At 43.1% G+C, this 25,335-nt stretch overlaps 1 pseudogene across 1 annotated transcript; it reads right to left on the bottom strand.

Annotated features, from left to right (window-relative positions):
• Positions 1–11,124: 11,124 nt before the first annotated feature.
• On the bottom strand, positions 11,125–11,999 carry LOC100966506 (annotated as a pseudogene). The gene has a single exon (XR_002772168.1). The product of XR_002772168.1 is annotated as a tumor protein D52 pseudogene (transcript).
• Between the last annotated feature and the right edge of the window lie 13,336 nt (positions 12,000–25,335).

Here is a 25,335-nt window from a genome sequence, read left to right as displayed (position 1 = left end):
GAGAAAAAATAAATATAAGACAGTGTCTTATTTTTGGGGAAACACAGTACCTGACCCAAAAAGGCAGAGAAAACACCTATGAAGGAGATATTTGGCACAACAAGAAGTTTCATTTGGTTATCAACTATACCTAGGGGGTTTCGGCAGAATCTTAGCAGCTATAGAGAAGCAAAGAGAATATTCCCATTTGGAGGATGTGGTCTAAGAAGACCGGTTGAGAGATGGTTGCAGCTCCCCAATCACCCCACTACTGATGTAGGAATTTCAACAGTGTCCATGATTTCCTGGACAAAGAAGAAAGCTAGGTTTTTGAGAATCAGAAGTGCGAGTAAGTGGACTTGGCTGCCAAGCAGGTTTCTCTGGGGGTACCTGGTCCAGTCTCCTTGTCAGGATGTGGCCCACTAAGGGCTGGGGAGATGTGGCTGTTTCCTTCCTGCTGCTCAAATGTCTGCCTCATTTCAGATTTCAGTATTAGCGTCGGGCCTGCCAGGCACAGGAGGGACAAACACTGGGACCCCAGCATCACAAGAATGGCAAGCAAATGGTAAAAAGAGGACACAGGTCCAGGTTGCCTAAGGCAAAGGGAGGCGGCGCACATGGCCAGGGTGTACTTGGAGATGCGAGCTGGGAAGTTCCTCAGGAATCCTCTGGTCTGAAGCTCCCATTTTCCAGATAAGATGAAAAGCACTTACCCACATCATGCAAGAAGGTCCAGAAACAGGATCCTGGACTTTACCTCTAAGACCCAGAGATTTTTCTACTTTATCATACCACTCTTTAAGAGAAAATTTAACCCTGGCCTCTACCCAATAGTCTAGGAGACCTGCCCTGAGGGTCAGGGCCCCCGGCCAGAGTGGGGAGAGCAGCTCTAGGGAGCAGGCTCTGGACACTGACCTTTGAGTGGAAGCTGTGTGGACGCTGCCCCTTTCTGTGTCTCATTCCCACCCACATATTGGAACCAGCAGGACCTTCCCGAATCATGGAGGGGAAGGCCCCAGAAACTAATCACCATGTTCTAGATCTGTTACCTTCACTTCCCCTTATTGTACCTCAGTTTCTTCATTTATGAAAGACATTAGTCTAACTTCATGCTCTTTAGTTTTACTGATATTTGGACATTCTAAAAAATTAAGTATCCCTGTTTGAGGCAGAGACAGAAATATTAGATTTATGGTCTAGAGGCTGAACCATCATGTATTGTAGTCACCAAGGTACAGCTGTTCTAGAATATAAAGCCACACAAAGTGCAGATTTTTATTAAAATTGAAAGAGGATTTGAAGGAAGGCAAGAAACTGTTCCCTCAGGCTAATTTGTCTTTACTTTGAAGATGTTTCCAACAGAAATGTCGAGGACGTTCTTCTCTTCCCCAGCCATGAGCCTCTCCTGTCTTCCCAGAGTGGAATTCAGGTTGCGAGGCAAATAGGAGACTTGTTCCTCCTCTAGAGGGGTGACTTGGACCCTTGGACACCAGGGCAGCTGGCTTCAGCAGGCACCCATGGGTGGGAAATAGAGGCAGACCTGCTGGGAGATAGTAGGCATCTGGATTTCTTAGGAAGGAGCTGGCGTGACCAACCACTTCCCATTGAGGTCTGGCGCAGACATTATCCTCAACACACTGGTATTTTTCAAAAGGAACTAGGCATTATTATATGTTTTCATTTGTTTTATTAAGAAAGATGTTGTTGGCTCGGCGCCTATAGCTCAACCAGCTAAGGCGCCAGCCACGTACACCTAAGGTGGCGGGTTCGAATCCCCAGCCCGGACCCGCCAAACAACAATGACGGCTGCAACCAAAAAATAGCCTGGCATTGTGGCGGGCGCCTGTGGTCCCAGCTACTTGGGAGGCGGAGGCAGGAGACTCGCTTGAGCCCAGGAGTTGGAGGTTGCTGTGAGCTGTAATGCCACGGCACTCTACCCAGGGGGACAGCTTGAGGCTCTGTCTCAAAAAAAAAAAAAAAAAAAAAGAAAGATGTTGTTGTCTTGCTAACTGCAAACTTCTACCTGGGAGTAGAAGCTACCCCCCGCCCACCCCTGGGGAGGACAGATGTCCATTTGAATGTGGGGCCACAGGGCTTAGCTCAAAGGGGCATTTGCTCCTGCCCTTCCTCTTCCACCATCGGCCCCCTCAACCCCTTCAGTCCTGTCACCTGTCCTTGACTGGGTAGCTCTCATTCCCTGCAGGGTGTGGTGTGACCTCTTCAGGAAGTCTGTCTTTATGGGTAAGGTTGGGTGGTGCCTGTATCAGGTGTGGGGCTGCATCCAGATCCCCTTGGACCCCTTTACTGTTTCCCCCCTCCCTGGCTTCCTAACTTCCTTCTGTGTTCCCCTTTGCAATGATTTTGCTTCCTGCAATCTATACCTCTGACTCTTTTCAGAAGAACTGCCCAATTATAGTACTTACATAAGAAGTTATAATTCCTATTTGTTAGTCAGCCCCTTCATGGACCCAGGAGCTCTCACTGTGGTATCACAGGACCTGCCAATAGACTCAGTGAGAACTTGTGAATTAATGAATAAGCCACCAACTCCAGCTATCAGAATCAATCCCAGTAGAAGGAAAATATCTGGGCACCTCTAGGAAAGCCCAGGTCCTAAACAGCAATTGAACTATATGGATTGCTGAAAGTGGAAAGAGATGATTAGGGGACTCTGTCAAGTTGTGCCTTAGACCAGAATAATGCCTTCTTTCTTGTGACCTTTTTGTGAGTCTCACCAGCATGCTCTCAGTTTTTAGTGTCAATTCCATTTTCCACCTGGCCTTATTCTTAAGAATGGACAGATGTTTGGAAAGATGTTTGGAGAACACTTAGAGATCTAAAAATAAACCTGCCATTCAATCCTACAATCCCTCTACTACGTATATATCCAGAAGACCAAAAATCACATTATAACAAAGATATTTGTACCAGAATGTTTATTGCAGCCCAATTCATAATTGCTAAGTCATAGAAGAAGCCCATGTGCCCATCAACCCATGAATGGATCAATAAATTGTGGTATATGTACCCCACGGAATATTATGCAGCCTTAAAGAAAGATGGAGACTTTACCTCTTACGTGTTTACATGGATGGAGCTGGAACATGTTCTTCTTAGCAAGGTATCTCATGAATGAAAGAAAAGTATCTGGTGTACTCAGTCGTGCTATGAAACCCAAGAAGAAGGGTAAAGGGAGAGGAGGGGGGAGAATGGATGGAGGGAGAGCAGTTGGTGGGACCACACCTACAGTGCATCTCACAAGGGTACATGTGAAGTTTACTAGGTGTAGAATATAAATGTCTTAACACAATAACTAAGAAAATGCCGTGAAGGCTATGTTAACCAGTTTGATGAAAACAGTTCAAATTGCATATAAAACCAGCACATTGTACCCCGTGGTTGCATTAATGTACACAGTTATGATTCAATAAAAAAAAAATAAGAATGGACGTATGTGTTACCTCTGCTGTCTTCTCCTGCAGCCTCATCACCTTGGACTCCACACAGGGTCTAGGTTTGCTTCTTAGCATTGAGCTCATTGTTGAAGACTGACCTGCCCTGGAATTCCACCCTCAACACCTGAGTCTCCACATCAGACCAGCTAGGTGTTGTCCCCAGGTATCCTCAGTTTCCTAGTAGTCCCTAGTGGCTGTTCTTTCCAGATGGTAGGACCTGAGGCATTAGACTTTAAGTACCAATACCCCCCAGCCCACTCCTTTGTCCCCACCCAGTGCCAGCCTGGTGTGGAATGTGGTGGTGACAGTTTGTTACCATGGCACAGTCTCTAACAGGTCCAGGCAGGCCCAGGCAAGTCACCAGGGGTTTTATTGCCGTGAAGGATGGCCCATAGCTTTCCCATAAGAGACTGCAATCCTGGCTTGGGACTGACAGTTGCCCAGATGGAGAGGTGGGAGACCAGAGAGCCTTACGTTCCTAGTCATTTGAGGTTTGGGGTGTGGCTCACCATGGGCTGCGTTATCCTGAAGGAGGATCCCAAAGCCCACTTGCCCAATTTATTCAGGGGTGAGACACGAGAATAGCCATACAGAAGAAATGAAAGAACTTGAAGAGAGAGGCCTGCTGGAGAAAAAGGCCCCCCGGCTCAGGGAAAGGGCCCTCAAAGCAGGTCCCAGAAGGGAGGACAGCCATTGAAAAGGTCTATTTCCTAGCAGAGAAAAGGCACCTAAACTTCTTGGACTGAGAGAAAAATGCTTGAAAATGAACTTTGTGAACTTAGGTTCCTTTCCCTCTGCTCGTGGGACAAATGCTACTCTTTCATCAAACATTCACAGGCGAGTTAGGAACACTTAGGGAGTCGGACTATGCAGGGCACGACGGTGACCTTGGCTAGGCAGCCAGACAGAGGGAAGGGGAGGTGTTAATGATTTACAGCCGGGAGGCCTGGGGATTCCTGCAGATCACAGGCCCGGGACCCCACCGCCTGTGGGCAGCACGGCGCTCAGGGTGAGGCCTGGGCACTTGCTTGTTTAGTTTCGGGTTGTCTCTGTCTTTCTCTCTACTGCACCACCCTTTCCAGAGCCTCGTCCTCCCACACCCGCACAGCTGTCAGGGACTCCAAACGTTTCTCCTGGCCTCCTCTTCCCTCGACACATGCGTGCTGGTGTCTTCTCTGTTCCAGGCACCAGAGGGAACAAAGCCGGCAAAAGTCTCTGCCCTCGTGCTTAGAGGGAGGACACGGCCACAACCCACAGCATGTCAGAGAGTGATGAGTTCATGGAGAAAAATTAAGCAGAGAAAGGGAGAAGGGAATGCTGGTGATAATGGGTGGGAAAGGGAGAGGTCATGGAAGGGCCTGTGTTTGAGGGTCTTATTAAGCACCTTCTCTGTGGGGGACAGCCTTCTACCCTCTGGGTACACATTGGGCATAAATGACAAAGGGATGTGTTTCCTGCCTGGTGAAGCTCACAGACCAGCCCCTTTTCTGCACACTTTAAACCTCAACATGGCTGCCTGGGTGATACTTCCCCAACACAGGGACCATCACATGACGACCCTGCTTAAAACCCATTGATGGCATTTCAGGGCCTCAAGGATCAAATTCTGACTCCTCAGCAGCTTTAAGCTGCTTCAAATCCCCACCCGGCCTATGCTCCAGTCTGGTGTCCAGTCACGACCTTCCTGCCCCAAAGTCTGATTCGCCTGCTGCAGTCTTGGTTGATGCCTATGATTATTAATAGTGTGCCATTTTGCTCTCAAAAGCATCCCAATTTGGACAATAAATTAGTCACGCTATTTGTTAACACACACCCAATGCTTCGGTGATACAAACCCCTCACTGTTGTTCAAACAGTTTCCACTTTCCAGGTTCTGCGCTTTGCTCTGGTTCTTCCTCTCATCTGGGTTACTCTCCTGCCTTACTTGTCTGATGAAATTCTCCTTTTCCTTAGAAACTAGCTCAGATATTACCCTCTGTCTGTTCTCCAGGCCTCTCCTCACCCTCCGCCCTCTACTGGGTGGCACGCCCGGCCCGGCCTCCCTGTCTTTAGCAGGTGCTGTACACTCCTGTCTCGGGTCCTCTCCACCTCTGCACCGGGGTAGGGGCAGTACGGTGTTCAGCCCGTGTCCCAGGACCTTGAACGGTGTCTCATCTAGAGCAGCTACCAAGTGTTGACTGAGATGGATTTGACCCAGTCGTGCTCCTGCTACAAACAGAATGGCTTAAAGGGCTTCAACGCTTTCAAAGAAGCTGCTAGAACTTGAAAACTGGGTCCACTTTGCCTTTTTTTTTTTTTTTAATCTATCCCTTGATTTCTTAAACACAGCACAGAGCTGTAGGCCCAACCATGGGTCTTTCATTGATGTGCACATTATTTTTCCAGCTCGAAGGGCCTTGCTCACCTGTACTACATAAAGGTCTGCCCTTCCCAGTTCCCTGCCTCCTGGGGGAGATACACTGTGACTCAGCTCTGAGTCTTGGACAGAGGAGCAAAGGATGTTCTCAAAGCCCCTAAAAGGAGAAACACTCAAGGGGAGTGTTTTGGTCTCAGTAGAATTGTTGTAGGCAGTTGGAAAAGGCAAAAGTGACTCTGTATTTACTGGTGATCGAGGGAGGATGAGGGGGAAGTTTGACCAACGGCTGGAAAGAAAGGAGACCAAGGACCAGGAGAGGGAGCGAGAAATTGGCATGAGCACTGACTACGATCACAACAAATGCGGAGCAAGAAAGGGACTCCAGGGCTTTCCTGGAGAAATGACATTAGGTTGTGAGCTTCAGGATGACAGGGGTTAACTGAGGCTGGAAGGGGGGCCTCCTGGCAGCCCCCAGGTGGAAGTGATCGTTTGTGGAAGGTCTGGTGCCAGAAAGGAACCTGGCACAGCTCAGAGGCGTTGGAGCCCAGTGATCAGGGAGGAACCAGGCCGAGATGAGGCTGAAAACAGGGGCAGGGCCAGATCAGGCAGGGCTGTGTTGGCCCCAGGGGACCTGTCTTCCTGCTGAAAGTGTGGGACAACAGGATGGGCTTTTTAGCATCGAGGGTGAGAGTGAAGAGTATGTGTGTGTCGCCTGAGCAAACATACTTGGAAAACGTTGTCCTAGCTATAGAGTGAACATATTTAGAAGTGGAGAGATCACTCAGAAGCTATTACAAGAATTCAGGAGGTGAGTGGGAGCTTAGACCAGGGAGGAGGCCATGGACTTGGGATACCCTAGCTCAGTACTGCCCTCCTCTGCAGGAGATCACAAGACTCAATGCTTAGAGTAAGAATGCCAAGGGTCTGGTTCACAGTAAACAGACAACTACTTTAAATTGCACATGAACGTTATGGACACCCTGTATATGAGTTTTCCCATCCTCCTGACACGGGCAGATAGCGGACATGTGGCGGAGGTTCCTGTGCCTGTCAGGCTCTGCTTTTCTGAGATTGTTTCTGTTTTAGTCCCCAAAACAGCCCTTTTTTTTTTTTTTTTTTTTTTTGAGACGGAGCCTCAAGCTATCCCCCTGAGTAGAGTGCCATGGCATCACGCTCACAGCAACCTCCAACTCCTGGGCTCAAGCGAGTCTCCTGCCTCAGCCTCCCAAGTAGCTGGGACTACAGGCGCCCGCCACAACGCCCGGCCATTTTTTGGTTGCAGCCATCATTGTTTGGCGGGCCCGGGCTGGGGATTCGAACCCGCCACCTTAGGTGTATGTGGCTGGCGCCTTAGCCGCTTGAGCCACAGGCGCCGAGCCTCCCAAAACAGCCCTGTGTTTGTCCAGGGAAGTGGGACAGGAAGCAGCCTGAGACACATTGGAGAGACGTTCCTTTCCAAAATATTTTTGAGGTGAAAAAAGAGAAGGCAACTGATACAGATCTGGGGAATGTCGCACAGCCACATGCCCACTCCTCCTACACACACCAGTGTGAGATCCCTCGGTAAAAAATGACATGGGTCTGATTCAGCATAGACAGGGCCAGTGCCTCTAAGAAGGCTTTGGACTCCTGGGAGTGCTGTCAGGTCTGAGGCTTCCTTGGGAAATGCTTTCTCTTGCAGCCAATCAGGTAATGAAAATTGCATACAGCTGTGATCGAGTAACCCAGATAAAGGCCTCTTGTGTTCATTGCAGCCTGTGCCATATCGGATGACCTGCTCTTCCAATGGAAATAAAGAGCGGCCACTCTCCAACCCAGCGGGGAGAGGGAGAAAGCCTCCCCCTGTGTCACATGGTCAGCTGGGGCAAAGCCTTCCCTATGGGTTAGTTTACAAAGTGCACAACTAAGAGAGACCCACACATTTACATTCATCAGATGGTGTCATTATAAGCACAGTCAGAAATGCTTCTGGCTAAGCAGAAAATGTAATTCTATTGCTTTCACCTCTCAAAGAAACAACCCACAAACAAAGGAGCTCTCACCTTGACACACTGAAGGCTAAACACTCTTTCCTGAAGACAAACTCAGGCAAGAAAATTTAGCAACAACTTACTGTAACCTAAATGATTCCTGCCCTAAAAGCCTATAACCACAGAAGAAGGTCCCACTTCCTTTTAGTACCCCAATAATGATGGCATTAACCCCAGCAGCTGGATTGTTGGTAAACTCTCCCTTCAAAGTGCCCCTTGGTTACTTCAAAGGGTTCTCAAAGGGCTGCCCAAGCCAGTCTCTCAGCCTCAGGCAGGTGCAGCAGGGCTCTCTTCCTTCTCTGGGGTCGGCTGCCCACTCATCCCAAAGCTTCCCTGCCTGTCATGACGGTGTCAGGGACTCGACCAAGGGGGCTCTTCCTTGGAGTGGCCAGGAGGCTCCAGTCACGCCTCATGTAAAGATGTTTTGGTTAATGACTGGCCATGTGTATGACAGTGGTCCCCTAAGATTGCAATGGAGCTGAAAACCTCCTATTGCCTGGTGACACTGTGGCCATCATAAGTCATAGTACCAGGCATCATACACGAGTTTGTGGAGGTGCTGGTGTACACAAACCTTCTGTACACCAGTCGTGTGAAAGTATAGCACGTGCAATTAAGTAGAGCACATTGTCCTTGAAAATGATAACAAACAACTATGCTATCAATTTGTTTTTACTATACACATACTCCTTCTTAATAAAAACTTAACTGTAGAACAGCTTCAGGACAGTCCATAGGAGGTATCCAGAAGAAGGCATTGTTATCATAGGAGGTGACAGCTCCATGGATGTTATTGCCCCTGAAGGCCTCCCAGTGAGATAAGACCACGTGAAGGTGGAAAATAGTGATGTGGATGAACCTGACCTTGTGTAGGCCTAGGCTAATGTGTGTGTTGGTGTCTTAATTTGTTTTTTTTACCCATATCCAAATCATAGAAGTTTTATTGTTTTCAAATACTATACAAAAAAATAGACAGTATGTATCTCTTGATTAACAGATCCAGAACCAGTCCAAACTAAACACTATTTTCCTATTTCACATTAGAGCTGCTACAATAATTACTGAGTTCTACTCTCCTAGCCAATCACCTTGGCCTTTTTAAGCATAAGAAGTCCTGTTTTATTTCTCACAAACTCCATAAATTAAAGACATTCCTTTTTGTAAGATGGAGGTATCTTCAAGGATATTTTCTCCTATTACACTTCTCGAGTCCTTAAATATTTGACATTTCCTAAGTATCTGAGATTCCACTCTCTTGCTCCCATATCATGTCAAACACAAAGCACAGTAACCGGGACCTCTTTGTGGTATGTCCATTAATTATTTACTGTGTTTCAAATTGCTTAAATATCTATGAATTCATAATATGCACTGCCACAAAGGCCATTTTGAATAATATTTCTAAATCCGTGTCTATTTTTCTAAACTCAGCTCCACTCTTTGCACTTTACAGTAGATTATATTTTTTAAAGATTAAGTGTAGATGTCTAGGAAAGTGATTTTCCAATTTCTTCTTTCACAGCCATCCCTGATATGTACCTATATATATACTCACCCCATTTGGGTAGTACATAACCTTCCAGCTAGACAGCAAAGAGACTTGAGGACTTTCCCCTCAACTAAAGAAATTGCCACCTTACTCCATTTGCCTTGTTAAAAAGATAGTAATAGGGTGGGATACCCAGGAAACAATGTAATGATGTTGGAATTTTAAAAAAATTTAAAGACTAAATGACAGAAAAAATTATTCAACAGTGATGTTAAATCACCACAATATTTTTATACAAAGATACATTTCTGAAGATCCACTCCACTGAGACGATGTTTCAATCACCTTTGCCTTAAATCCGATAAAAGGCAATTATTTAGAATATGTTAATCTGATGCCACTAAGCAATGATTTAAAGTTGATGGTTTAAAAATTGTCATTTCTTTTTAGTACAGACATCGGTTGTTTCTTTATTATAACAAGTTTTTTCTAGACCTAGAATACTGATACACAGAATGTCTTAAGCTTTTCACATATAATAAAGCATAGCTTTAATGGCATTCAAAATACTAACAAAAGCTCTAGCAAACAAGAATGGCAACATGTTATTCCATAACAATCAACACTTGCAGCTTTTCAAATTTGGTTTTCAAAAGATAATTTATCCTGAAGTAAATCTAGCCATGCTTTTAAAAAATGCTTTAGATCACTCTACGCTTGGCAATTAACATTTGGCATAAAAAATAATAAAACAATCGCATCTTAATAAATAACAAATACAACATTCTAGGGCATAAACATATACAGCATAAGGAAAAGGTGGTGGTGGTAAGTAATTATTAGAATTAATCGAGTACCTTGACCTCTATGCAAATTCATCCAGAGGCTTTGGTTCATTCAGCCCCAACACTCAGTTCTCAAATAGGGGACAGTATCTACAGTATCCTTTTAGAAGAGTTTCTAACACATTGAAAACAAATAAGTAGAAAAAGGATGAGTTGATTTTTATTAATGTATTACATTCTCAGGAGTTATCACCAACTCCTTCGTGTAAAAAAATGCTCAAGTTGTATTAGTCACGTAACTTTGTGTGCTTACATGGTACTAAATAGATTAAATGAAGACAGCAATGTTCCCCACAATGTGATTGATTTTGACAGTTTTACAACAATCTAGATCTAAAACTCTTTCAGTTTGAATTGAAAGGAGTGCTCATATTTCAACCTACTGACAATATGCTTAAGTTGAAATGTTGTTTTGTCAATTTACTCAAATTACAATTTTAACCTGGTAAAAAAAAATTAGTTGATATGAGTAGCATAATAACCAACATACTGACAAGGTTACTGTTACACATGGAGATTAATAAGGATGGAGGGGGGTCCACTCTTACCACCTACAAGTTTGATTACTGTACATACAGTCACACAACTGTAACAAATTGGATGTAGAACTATTTATTCTCATCCGGTGTCTTCAGACACCCAAGATATGTACCTTATACCAAAACAGTGTTTATTTCAAAATATTTTTTGTAACTGGTAGCTCTTCCCTTAGAGGTAAAGAAAATATACCAAGACTTTTAATAACTAGGATTCAGAAAATGTAAAAGAACAATTTTAATTAGGAATCAAATACACAGTTTCAAAGAGAAAAAGAAACCTTATAGAAGACAAAGACCAAACTGACTTCCCAGATCGATAGCAATTTGTAAAGTAGGAAAGAGACTGTTACAACCTGCAGCTTCTTAGATCATTCTATTCCGCGTCCCCAGGTACTACGAGTGTTTTTATAATGGTGTTTCCTAAATAAAGGGCCTTAAAGATACATTAGAGGGTGTTTCCCAGGAGTAGAGGTGGAGATATTTTCATTTTGTTTAACCCACAAGCTATTTGGTCAAAGGAGTATGTAAAGCTAAGTAAAAGCCCATCTGGTAGAAATTCACAAATGTTGACAAGATGTGCTCAGATCTCGCTTGCAGCCTCTGGCAGTGGGACGCAGAACAAAGGTAGGAATCTCCCAGGCTCTCCTGTGTTGGTTCTGGATGAGGCTCCCTGGTGGTGGCACTAGCATTTGCAGTTGATCAAGACTTCTCCAAAGTCAAAACCGACAGGCTTGGTTCCCCCTACTTTAGACTTTAAGTTTTCAACCTTTTCTTCAAATGATTTCAAGGTTGGGGAGTTTTTGATATCTTCCAGCTTTTTGGTGATGACGGAGCCAACGGATGAAAAGGCAGCGGAAGCCTTCTGTCCAGCCTGAGACAATGCTTCAGATGTCTTCTTGTATGCAGATGTTGCCGCCACATCTTGCCATCCTTTGGCAATATTCTGTTTTAATTCTTGTAGTGAACCGATTCCAAGTTTCCGCTTGATCCCTGCTAGGTGCTTCTCTTTTGCTGCTAACACTTGAGACAGAGTCTGAATTTCTTCTTCAACCTTTGCCAGTTCTCGTCTCAGCTCTTCTCGCTCCTCTTCTGATAGGTCGTCTGTAGGACTGACGGTGGCAGCAACATCCTCTCCTTCCTCAGGGGCTGGATCTGTCCTCAGCAGACCAAATTTCTGAAGAGCAGGTGATCCGGGTGGAGATGAATTTCCACTAGGAGACAAGTAGAGATAGCTTTTGTTCACTCCTGTATCAAAATCAAACGGGGACTGGTAGTCCTCATGTAAGTCCATCTCTCTACAATCCATTCCAGGCAAAGCACAACGCATGGCTTTACAACCTCGGGACCTGATTCCTCAGATGACTACAGCTTTGCCCATATTCCCTGTTGCCGGATGCCAAGAACATGGGAGAATAAGTATTCTCACAAAAGAAGTCAACCAGAGGGCTTAGACGCCCTGGCTTCCGGGTGATACAGCATTTCCTTCCTTGTGTCTTAATTTTTAACAAAAACGTTGAAAAAGTAAAACAAAAATGTTTCAATGGAAAATATGTTATAGGATAAGAATATTAAAAAAGAAAATAGTTTTGGATGGTGTACAGTGTATTTAGGTCTTGAGATACATTATTACAAAAGAGCCCAACAGTTAAAAATATTTAAAAGTAAAACATTTCCATTTTGTTTCTTTTTTTATTTTATGCCTTGCTGTGTTGTCCAGGCTGGTCTTGAACTCCCGGTCTCAAGCAATCCTTCCCGCCTCAGTGTGCCATGTAGCTGGGATTCTGGCAAAATGTTACTAAAGTAAAAAAATTACAGTAAGCCAGATTTATTCAGCTTACTGCTAATTTAAAAATAAATAAATTTAGTGCAGCCTGTGTCACTCACTATGTACTTGCTGACTCACCCTGAATAGCTCCTGTTCTGTAATTCATAGTAAGTCCCCTGTACAGGTATACCATTTTTTAATCTCTCTCTCTCTCACTTTGGGTTGTTTTTTTTTTTTAAGAGACAAGGTCTCACTTTGTTGCCCAGCCTAGAGTACACTGGCATGATCAGAGCTCACTGCAGCCTAGAACTCCTGAGCTCCAGTGATCCTCTAGCCTCAGCCTCTCAGAATACTAGGCCACTGCACCTGGCCCTTTTCAAATCTCTTGTACTATACTTTTACTTTGTCTTTCCCATGTTCTGATATGCGTGGATACATAAATCCTTACCACCGTGTTACAGCTGCCTGCACTATTTGGTACAGAGTGTGCTGTATGGGTATGTAGCCTAGGAGCAGTAGGCTATCCCATGTAACCTAGGTGTGGAGCAGGCTAGACCATCAAGAGGTGAGTAAGTTCACTCTGTGATGTTCACACAATGACGAAACTGCCTAAAGGTGCCAAGTATTTCTCAGAACCTAGGCCCCTCGATAAGCGTCCCATGACCATACTGAAGGCTTTTGAGCGGAAGAGCAGCATGATCTGGCTCCTCTTTTAATAAGACTATCACGTGGTTGTTGTGCTGAGAATAAATTGCAGGGGGTGAGAGTAGCAGCAGGGAGAACTACGTACAGGTGAGAGATCACAGTGCTTGGACCAGGGCGGTGGCCATGCAGATGATGACTTGTGGTCAGGTATGGGGTCAATCCCAGTCTCCTGATTGGAACGCAAGAGGAAACAGAGTCAAGGATGACTCTGAGATCCTCAGGCTGAGACCCAGTATGGATGGAGCTGCTGTTAACTGGCTAGGAAATTAGCTCTGTCCGCTGTTTGCCTGGCTGAGCCCTAGACTTGTCAAATACTAGTGCAGCAGTCAAACTTTGGGATCCATGACAACTGTTTTTCCACCTGGTTCACTGGAAATCATATTTATTTCTAGCAAAGAGACTACAATCACACAGGAGATAAATAAAGTAGTGCTTTTTTTTCTTTTTTTGCAGTTTTTGGCCGGGGCTGGGTTTGAACCCACCTCTGGCATATGGGGTTGGCACCCTACTCCTTTGAGCCACAGGTGATGCCCAAATAGTTCTTTTTTACTTAAAATATTTTTTGAGATAGTCTCGCTTTATGGCCCCCGGTTGAGTACCCTGGCATCATAGCTCACAGCAACTCAAACTCTTAAGCTTAAGTGATTCTCTTGCCTTAGCCTCCTCAGTAGCTGGGACTATAGGTGCCCGCCACAATGCCCAGCTATATTTTTGTTGCAGTTGTCATTGTTGTTTAACAGGCCTGGGCCAGGTTTGAACCCACCAGTTCTGGGGTATGTGGCCGGCATCCTAACCACTGAGCTATGAGTGCTGAACCAACAATTTTTTTTAATTAACGAATTTTACAGACAAAATTTCTGATCATAATATTATAACATCAAAAATAAGTTATTAGAGAGTGAAGAAAAAGCTTAACAATTTAAGTAGCATGCACTTAGTTAGGTGATCTTTGGCTCAAGGAGGAAATCAAAAGGGAAATTTCTATTGCTAACAGACAATAAGAAGGAGAAACAGAAAACTAAAAATTAGTGACTCAGCAAAGGCTGTTCCCAGAGGAAAATGTATGACCTCGAATGCCATTACTGTAGGAGAAGAAAGAAGAAAAAGTAAGAGAACAAAGTATTTGTCTTCAGGAATTAATGAAACAACAACAAAATAAACCAAATGAAGCTAACAAGGAGATCTATAAAAAATAAAACCTCAAATTATAAGATTATAGTTTAGTGTATTTATTAAAATTAAATTAATTATAGATAACACTTATTTGGAAGCTAGTTCTTGAAATAGCTTCAAAAACTTGAAAAAAGTAAAAACAGAGAGAAAACAAAAAAGAATCAAACATGTGGCAATCAATTCAAGAATTTAAAGGAAAAAATGACTTGCTGGCAAAGTATATACAGTAGAACTTCGAAGTTGACCACCCAAGGGAGTGTAACAAACTGGTCAACATAGGAGGTGGTCAACATAAGGAACTAGGCCTACTGTACTGATATACCCAAGTGATGCATGTCCAATCTCTGAAAGTTAGGTCAATTTATTTTTTTTTTGAGACAGAGTCTCAAGGTGTCACTCTGGGTACAGTGCTATGGCATCACAGCTCACAGCAACCTCCAACTCTTGGGCTCAAGAGATCCTCTTGCCTCAGTTTTTCTATTTTTGGTAGAGACAGGATTTGACTCTTGCTCAGGTTCGTTTCATACTCTTGAGATCAAGCTATCCACTTCAGCCTCCCAGAGTGCAAGGATTATAGGTGTGAACCCAGCCAAGTTAGGTCAACTTAAGGAGGTGGTCAATGTAGGCATGTGGTCAACTATGGAGGATCTACCGTATTAATCTTATTAACACTGACCTAAGAGGAAGAGGGAACCTTGAAAAGACAAATTAGCATGATTTTAAAAGGTGGTTAAAGATGTATAATTTAAAAAGGTCCCAGGATCAGATGGGTTCACAGGCTAGGAACAGAGATTTCCATTTCTCTTGCTCATAACCTCAGTCACACTACATGGTAATACAGCAAATAATAGTTATCTAGTTATAATATTTAGATTCTACTTGTGGGTTTTCTAATTTTTCAATCAATAGACCAAGCAGACTTAATTGTAATTGTACCATAGGATACAAGTGTTATGAATTTCTTGACCTATTGAAATATGGTTAGCTGGCAAAAATAGGGAGGCTACAGGGGAGAAGTAGATGGCAGTGTAAGTGCATTTAACAGAGAACGAGGGTATACGTTTGCATAAATTTGATGAAGACAGAGGTTTAAGTATATTATTTAATGATAATCATCAGAAGAATAATAAAGACTATCTCTTATAAAGATCGAGAAGGTGGAGAGGGAATGGAAAACAGAAGTGGGAAGTGGAGGAAGAGTGCTAATTTCACCACATTTCATATTGAGGAGTTAATAGGTACTGTCCAAGATGGATAAAGCATGAAATAAAGAGATGAGTATGGCAGTTAAAGTCACCAGGAGAACTCGGAATAGAAACACCCCCAAGTAGCCATTTCTGGGGTGGGACTGGGTGTAAAGAAACTTTATTTTGTACCCTGTATTCTATTTTCATTTAAAAAATCAATTCGTGGCCAGGCATGGTGGCTCATGCCTATAATCCCAGCACTTTGGGAAGCTGAGACCAGTCTAGGCAACACAGTGAAATGACATGTGTATGAAAAAATTATAAAATAAAAATATTAGCTGGCCTGGGGGAGCATGCCTATAGTCCTAGCCACTTAGGTGCTAGAGGCAAAAGGATAACTTGGGCCTGGGAGTTCAGGGCTGCAATGAGCTATGATGACACCATTGCACTCTGGCCCAGGCAAAATAGCAAAACCCTCTGTCAATCAATGTATCAATCAAATCAATTCTTATAAATATCAATACATACAGAAACATACGTGAGCAATATGTATTGCTCAACAGAGAGAGAGAGTGAGTGAGAGAGAGAAAAGAACCAACACATTAGGGAACTCTTTGGAGGAGGGGCAGAAACCCCCTGGCTGCTGCACAGCCAAGGAGGAATTTGTGGGAAGTGCACCACATGAGTCATCTTCCCACTCTGACATGGGCTTCATGGTTCTTAAGAGGGATCAGAGAATCTGTCACCCAGTGGGCTCAGGGTGGTCATAGACAGCACATGCAGGTTCTGGAGCTATAGGGCAAGGACACAGCTGGCACCCTGGTTGCACAAAGGTGAACCAGACACTGTTTCTTCACAGTCTATAGGAGGAGGCAGATATGGAAACAGGCCTTTGCTTGGAGCTGTGTGCAGGTGGAAACAAACTGTCAGGTGAGCATGGAAAAGAAAATGGCTGGAAGAGTCAGGGACGTCACTGTGGAGGGGGTGATCTGAGTTGCATGATGAAGGTTAAGTGGGCTGTGCCAAGGGAAAAGGAGGAAGAGCCTTCCTGGCAGAGGACGAGGAAAGGGACAGGATAGAAGGAAGCTTGTTTATGAGGTGGTGGCAGGTGCATGGCTGAACCAGAGGCCATGTGGAATGGGAAGATTATCAGGAAGTAAGCTGGACCAAGGCTGGGGCAGATGGCAAAGAGACACGTATATAAGCCAAGAGCTTGGGCTTTAGTTCGTGGGTGTTGAAACATCCACAGCGTGGGGGAAATTCATGATCATTTTTGTGTTTTAGAAAGCTCACTCTGGCTGAGGCAGGGAGGTCAGTTAAGATTGTGACTACTAGGTAAGAAACGATGTGAGAACTAAGTCTATGACTAGGGAGTTGTGAGTCTCGGTACAGTCATTGGTTGCTTACCAATGGGGATACAGCTGAGAAATGCATCCTTAGGCGATGTTGTCATGTGGACATCAGAGTGTAGCTATGCAGACTAAGGCGGGAGGATCACTTGAGCTCTGGAGTTTGAGGTTAGTGAGCTATGATAGTGCCGCTGGACACTAGCCTGGGCAATAGCGGAAGCCCTTACCTCTAAAAGAAAAAAAAGAAAGAAAGAAAAAGGAACTGAAAAGATAAAAGTGTGGTGCGCCTGTAGAGGGCACTTTCCATGAATGGAGCTTGCAGGACTGGAAGTTGTTCTGGGTGAGTCAGTGAGTGTGGGGTGAGGGGACGTGAAGGCCTCGGAGATGATCGAACACTCCTGTAGACTTTGTAAACACTATACACTCAGGCTACACTAAATGTATTAAATTTTTTTCTTTCTTTAATAATAAATTAACTTTGGCTTCCTTTTTACTTTATAAAGTTTTTTAATTTGGGGAACTTTCCGACTCTCGTAATAACGCTTAGCTTAAAACATCACATGTGATATCCCTGTACAAAAATAATTTCTTTTTAGTATTCTCATTCTATAAGCTGTTTTCTATTAAAAGGGTTTTTTTGCTTGTTAAATTTTTTTTTAAAAAATTAAAACACAAACACGTACATTAGCCTCGGTCTACACAGAGTCAGGATCATCAATATCGCTGTCGTCCACGTCCACATCTTATCTCACCGGAAGGTCATGGGGCGCAAAAACATGCATGGCTCTGTCATCTCCTGTGGTAACAATGCTTTCTTCTGGAATACCTCCTGAGGCACCTCCCAGGGGCTGCTTTACAGTTAAAAACATTTTTTAAAAGGTAGAAGTATACTTTAAAATAATGATGCATATAGTATAGTAAAAACATAAATTGATAACATAGCTGTTTATTACCATTTTCAAGGACAATGTGCTCTACTTAATTGCACGTGCTATACTTTCACACGACTGGTGTACAGAAGGTTTGTGTACACCAGGACCACCACAAACACGTGTAAGATGCCTGGTACTATGACTTATGATGGCCACAGTGTCACCAGGCAATAGGAGGTTTTCAGCTCCATTGCAATCTTATGGGACCACTGTCATACACATGGCCAGTCGTTAACCAAAACATCTTTACGTGGGGCGTGACTGGAGCCCCCTGGCCACTCCAAGGAAGAGCCCCCTTGGTCGAGTCCCTGACACCGTCATGACAGGCAGGAAGAGAAGGGAAGCTTTGGGATGAGTGGGCAGCCGACCCCAGAGAAGGAAGAGAGCCCTGCTGCACCTGCCTGAGGCTGAGAGACTGGCTTGGGCAGCCCTTTGAGAACCCTTTGAAGTAACCAAGGGGCACTTTGAAGGGAGAGTTTACCAACAATCCGGCTGCTGGGGTTAATGCCATCATTATTGGGGTACTAAAAGGAAGTGGGACCTTCTTCTGTGGTTATAGGCTTTTAGGGCAGGAATCATTTAGGTTACAGTAAGTTGTTGCTAAATTTTCTTGCCTGAGTTTGTCTTCAGGAAAGAGTGTTTAGCTTTCAGTGTGTCAAGGTGAGAGCTCCTTTGTTTGTGGGTTGTTTCTTTGAGAGGTGAAAGCAATAGAATTACCTTTTCTGCTTAGCCAGAAGCATTTCTGACTGTGCTTATAATGACACCATCTGATGAATGTAAATGTGTGGGTCTCTCTTAGTTGTGCACTTTGTAAACTAACCCATAGGGAAGGCTTTGCCCCAGCTGACCATGTGACACAGGGGGAGGCTTTCTCCCTCTCCCCGCTGGGTTGGAGGGTGGCCGCTCTTTATTTCCATTGGAAGAGCAGGTCACCCACCATCATGCAAACATCATCATCTGATATACGATGACTGTATGATGGCACTTGTCAGGCAGGGATGATTGGTCACTCAGGGAAACTCGGGGAAGCTGGGCTTGCCATTGAGTACACTTAGCACCGTGTCACCTGGAGAGACTTAGCCAATGGCCAAGGGCCATGTCTCGGGATGCAGCAATCCCCAGATGTGGTTTAGGAAAATGGTGGACGTCAGTAATTCAGGAAGTAATGGCTATTCCAAGAGATGGGGCAGCAGAGTAGAGCATACAGAAAGGACATTTTAGAAATCCAGACAGGCAGGTGCCTGTGCTAGCGCAGGGCTTCCATGTACAGCTATTGCCCCCCGTGGCCTGCTTTGCCCCCTTTCTCTCTAAAGCAATAACTGATTCAGAGTTAGGACCAGAAGGAGTCATGTGACTGCCTCAGTCAAGTCTAATTTGCTTTAGCTTTTATTCTATACTCATTTATTAGAGTTGAGAAGAGAGAAAACTTATTTTCAATGAAAATACAATACAAAACATATGAAAAAAGCTCCCCTTTATTTGCAAAACAAAGCACTGGTAAATATTAAATAATGTTTTATTTAAATTTTTTTGTTTCACTGATTTTTCTCTCACTCTTAGTTGGATAGCATTGAGTTACTTGTCAGGGATTGAGGTAATTTATGGTAATATAGTTATGCAAGTTCTTAGTCAATCTCCTCCTGCCTCTGGTTTTTGAATAAACTGCTTTTGAATCTCGTCTTCATGATTTACTGGCTATATGACAAGAGATGTTAGTTAACTGCCTAAGGCTCATTTTCCTAATCTAGAAGGCAGCAGTATTATCATCTAATTGTCAGGGTTGCTGTGAAAATTAACCAAGTTTATTATATGAAAGTTCAGGAGCATAATAACTGCTCAATAAAGACTGACTGCTCTGTCTTCATAGTAATGTAGTATAAGGACTTATAAAAGTATGTACAAACATGGAATTAAAAGATAAAAATATAAAACTTTATTTCTCAACATAAACTCCATCAAGGTCAAGGTGCTTTTGTAGCAATGACACCAGCCATTTAGTCCATTACTAAATAATTGAGGGAATTTAGCCATGTTAATGTAATCTTTTTTACATTATTAACCCAAGAAAATGGTTTCCCTTTTAACTTTTTTTTTTTAAGATTAGGAATCCAAAAAAAGTCAGGAGGAGCCAACTCAGGATTGGAAGATGGATTCCTAATGATTTCCCATCAAAACTCTCCCAAACTTGCCCTGGTTTGATGAGAGGAATGATTGGGAGCATTGGCCTGGTGGAGAAGGACTCTCTGGTGAAGCTTTCCACTAACTTTCTCCACACAGTCTCAAAATAAGAAGATTCTGTGGCTCTCCAGAAAGTCAACAGTGAAATTCCTTGTGCATCCAAAAAAACTTTGGCGCGACCTTGGCTCTTGACTGGTCTGCTTTTGCTTTGACTGGACCAATTCCACCTCTCAAGGGGCCAATACTTTGTGCTTTGTCTTCAGGATCATACTAATAGAGGTATGTTTCATTCCCTGTGACAATTTCTAGAAAAGATGCTCCAGAATTTTGATGCTATTTGTTTAAAATTTCTATTTTTTTTTTAAATTTCAGATTAATATAAGGATAAATACAATCAGATCACATTGTTTGCATTTGTTAGGTAGGGCCCAAGTGGCAGTGGAGCCCTTCACCCGGGAGGTGTGCCGTAGGCCCCTCCATTGTGCCTGTTAGATAAGAGCTTACCAAACTCCCTTGCCCCTCTTCTCCCTTCCCTCCTCACCCCTAGAAGCTCTGGTGTGGTCTGCAGCTGATCTGGGAGCCCATTGAGTGGAAAGTTTACTCCACTTTAATTTTCCAGTCAGAATTGTGTGAGCAGAATCCATTGAGCTGTCTAAGGTGTTGGCTATTTGTACTGTTACTTGTTGGTCCTCTTCAGTTAGGGCACAAATAAGAAGAATATTCCCTTGAAAATTCCTGTAGATCATCTTCCACTGAAGACTTCATCTTCAACACCATCCTGCTTCTTCTTACAATGAATTATCCATTTGTACACTGCTGATTTCTTTGGGGAAACTGTCCTCATAAACTTTCTGTAAAGCATCAGTGATTTCACCATTCTTTCACGCCATCTTCACCATAAATTTACTTACTTACTTATTTTCTTACTTCAGTTTTAGCAGAATGCATGTTGTTCTGATGAGGGCTTTTTTCAAACTGATGTCTTATCCTTCTTTGTGCCTTAAGCTAGATCATATTCAGACATGCTATAGCAAATTAATGCAAGTTTATTTTGGTACAAAAAATTTGAACTCCATGCATAGCGTTTTCATAACTTTTCAAACACCCCTCATATATAGATAAAGGGTCATGATAAATTGGATCTGGCCAGAGAGAAATATCCATCATCCCTGCTCTCTAGAAAACAAGGGGAAATTCTGCTGGGGAGTAAGTCAGCTGGACATATTGAAGGTATACCTTCAGTAAGACTTGACATATGTAAACACTTGGGAGGCCATCCCACAATCAAGAGAGGGAGCACATATATCATCCCCAAGGTTTTCTTGTGCCCGTCTGTAATTGCTCCTTCCTCTTCCTTTCTGCCGTCCTTACCCTCCTGTTCCTAGGCAAACACTGATATAATTTCTCTAACTATTCAGGTGATTTTTTTCTTCTTATTAACGTTTTTTTCATTTGTTTTTCTTCTTTTTTTTTTTTTTTTTTGAGACAAGGTCTCACTCTGTTGCCCCGGCTGAAGTGCAGTGGTGTCAGCCTAGCTCACAGCAACCTCAAACTTCTGGGCTCAAGCAATCCTTCCATATCAGCCTCTTGAGTGGCTGGGACTATAGGTGCATGCTACCAAGCCTGGCTAGTTATTAGGTGGAGAGGTTTTTTTCTTTTTTAATGTATTAAAGAAATAAGTCCTTATCAGCGATATAATTTGCAAATATTTTCTTCTAGCATGTGGCTTTAGTTTAATTTTGTCTGATGTCTTTTCATAATCAAACCAGAGTTTTGGGAATTGGGTGGGAATACCATGGAGGTGGATGCCCTTCTCATGCCGTCATGTCACAGAGTATATGATATCAACGTGACTTACCATTGGTGATACTAATATTTGTCTTAGTCCAAAAGGCTGCTGTAACAGGCTTGGCGCCTGTAGCTCAAGCAGCTAAGGTGCCAGCCACATACACCAGAGCTGGTGGGTTCAAATCCAGCACGGGCCTGCCAAACAACAATGACAAATACAACCAAAAAATAGCGAGCATTGTGGTGGGTGCCTGTAGTCCCAGCTACTTGGGAGGCTGAGGCAAGAGAATTGCTTGAGCTCAGGAGTTGGAAGTTGCTGTGAGCTGTGATGTCACAGCACTCTACCCAGGCGACAGCTTGAGGCTCTTTCTAAAAAAAAAAAAAAAGGCTGCTGTAACAAAATACCACAGACTGGGTGGCTTATAAGCAATAGAATTTTTTTAGGCACAATTGTGGAGGCTGGGAAGTCCAAGATCAAGGCTCTGGCATATTTAGTGTCTGATGAGGGCTTGTTTACTGGTGCACATATGGTGTCTTTTAAATATGTCCTCACATGGTGGAAGAGACTAGCTAGCTCGTTGGGGTCTCTTTTAGAAGGGCACTAATCCCAATCATGAGGTTCCACTCTCCCAAAATCATCACCTTGGAGGTTAGGATTTCAGCACTTGAATTTTGAGGGGACACAAATGTGCAGATCATAGTAACCTTGACCGCTTGGTTAAGGTAGTATCTACCAGGTCCCCCAACTATCAAGTTGCTTTTTACTCCCTGTCTTGAGTCAGTTCTTTGGAAGATCTTTGGCTAGCCCATACTCAAGGGGAGAAAATCTATAATTAATCACCAGCCAGGCTTGGTAGTATGTACCTGTAGTACAGCTAATCAAGAGGCTGATATGGAAGGATTTCTTGAGTCTAGGAGTTTGAGTTTGCTGTGAGCTACACTAACATTACAGCACTCTAGCCTGGGCAACAGAATGAGACCTTGTCTCAAAAAAAAGGTGGGGGGAAATATCTATACATATTACTTGGATTCTTCTATAAGAAATTTTATCCCTCTCCCCTATTACTTATTTATTTATTCACTTATTTATATTGGTATGAATCTATGGATATTTAATTCTTTAGTTTTTAAGCAAATACTATTTTTACTTATTTTATTGCTCCAATCATCCAATTTGGGTCATTAGGGGCTCTTTCAGATTAGATTCTCAATTCTTTTGATATACGCCCATTTTTTTTGCACTTCCTTACTTTCTGATACTATTAAGATGCTGCTGCAAGTTCATCTTATGTTTTCTATGTGCCAGCCCTAAAGTTAGCAATTTCTTTAAGGAGCCAGGATCCTTGGTTCCTTGTTTTAGAGAATGATATTTGGAAACCAAGATCTGGGTACCAGGCGTGTTCCTTGCTAGTGGGTGTCACTGCTTCGAGGCATGAGGGGTTATTTTTTATTCCCTTGGAAGGTGCTATGTATGTCAGAGGGAGGTTGAGCAACTTACAATCAGCCAAATCACATAACAGAGTGGTTATTAGCAGTCGTGTAAGAGAGTGCTCCTGAAAGCGTGATCCATGAACCATCAACATCAACATTATCTGTTTGGTAGAAATGCAAATCTGCAGTCCCGCCCAGACCCCCCACGTTAGTAACTGGGGGTTGGACTGAAGGTTGTATGTTTTGGTGAGTAATAAGCAGATGACTCTCGCACATTACAATGTGAGAACCACTGACGGTAAGAAGTACTCTGTAGAAACCTCAGTTAACCATTATTGTATTTTGTACTTATTCTAGGACCTCCTATAAGCAGTGCCCCTAAAAATTGCTAAACTGTCTGGCTTCTTAATCCAGCTATAAACTCAGTCCTTGGATTCTTACTGTTCTGATGGGGACACATCAAACAAGACAGAACACATGGACCAGAGGAAGCAAAAACAGGAACAAAAAAGCCAGTTTTCAACAAAATACTAGCAAACCAAATCTAGTGATATATAAAAATATCTATATACGATGAGCAAGTGGGATTTGTCCCAGGAATATAGCATTGGTTTGATATCTGAAAATCAATTAAGGTAATACACTAGCAATAGATGCAGAGAAACCAGATCATCTCAATAGATGCAGAAAAAATATTCTACAAATTCAACCCCCTTGCATAATAAAAACACGCAACAATTAGGAATAGGAGAGAACTTCCTCATCTAATAAACAGCACCCATGAAAAACTCATAGCTAATATGATACAGACAGTAAAAACTGAATGCTTTCCCCTAAAATCAGGAGCAAGGTCAGGTACAGTGCTCTCCTCACTTCTATCCAATATTGTTTCTAGCTACAAATATTATGCAAGGAAATGAAATAAAAGGCACTCATACTAGAAACTATCTGTCTTTGCAGATGGCATGATCTTGTAGAAAATTAAAAGGAATGCATTAAAATTCTATCAGAACTAATAAGTTCAGCAAGGTTTCGGGATACCAGATCAAGGCACAAAAATCAACTTTACTTTTGCATGCTTGCAATGACCAATCTGAAAATGAAATTAAGAAAAGAATTTCACTTACAACAGCATCAAAAAGGATAAAATACATAGGAAAAACTTGATAAAAATGTGTGAAACTTCTACTCTGAAAACTATAAAAGATTATTGAAAGAAATGAAAGGTCCCCTAAATAAATGGGAAAACATCTCAATGGAAAACATCCATCATGTTCATGGATTGGAAAACAATATTAAAGTGGTATCATTCCCCACCAGCACAATCATTATCCAAATCTCAGCTGGGCACAAGGTAAGGGTATATGGGAAACTTTCTGGGAGCAAGACACAACGACAACAGGGACTTCCCCTAACAAATGCAAACACTGTAACCTCATTATTTGTACTCTCATATTAATCCGAAATTCAAAAGAAATTAAAAAAATTATCTCATCTAGTTTATTTGCAGAAATGTGCAAGCTAATCCTAAAATTCATATGGGAATTCAAGGTTCCTGGAATAGACAAAGCAATCTTGAAGAACAAAGTTGGAGGACTCACACTTCCCAATTTTAAAACTTTATACAAAGCTCTGGCCATCAAGGCAGCGTGTTGGCTTGGCACCTGTGGCTCAAGCAGCTAAGGCGTCAGCATCATACACCTAAGGTGGCGGGTTCAAATCCCCAGCCCAGGCCCGCCAAACAACAATGATGGCTGCAACCAAAAAATGGCCGGGCGTTGTGGCAGGCGCCTATAGTCCCAGCTACTTGGGAGGCAGAGGCAGGAGACTTGCTTGAGCCCAGGAGTTGGAGGTTGCTGTGAGCGTGATGCCATGGCACTCTACCCAGGGGGATAGCTTGAGGCTCCGTCTCAAAAAGAAAAGACAGCTTGTTAATGAGCATAAGGACAGACATATAGACCAATGGAATAGAATTAAAAGAGTCTAGAGCCTGATTGGCTTTAGGGATGTGCACTGAGATAATTCAAAGAAGTAAAGAATAATATTTGCAACCAATAGTCCTGGGATACCTGGATATCCACATGCAAAAGAATGGAAGGTATTATGGCAGGTTTAGGAAATCCACAAAGCAGTA

The sequence above is a fragment of the Otolemur garnettii genome, unplaced genomic scaffold (genome assembly GCF_000181295.1).
Source record: "Otolemur garnettii isolate 467f Iridium unplaced genomic scaffold, OtoGar3 scaffold00001, whole genome shotgun sequence".
Lineage (NCBI taxonomy): Eukaryota > Metazoa > Chordata > Mammalia > Primates > Galagidae > Otolemur > Otolemur garnettii.
This window is presented reverse-complemented; position numbering and strand designations above follow the sequence as displayed.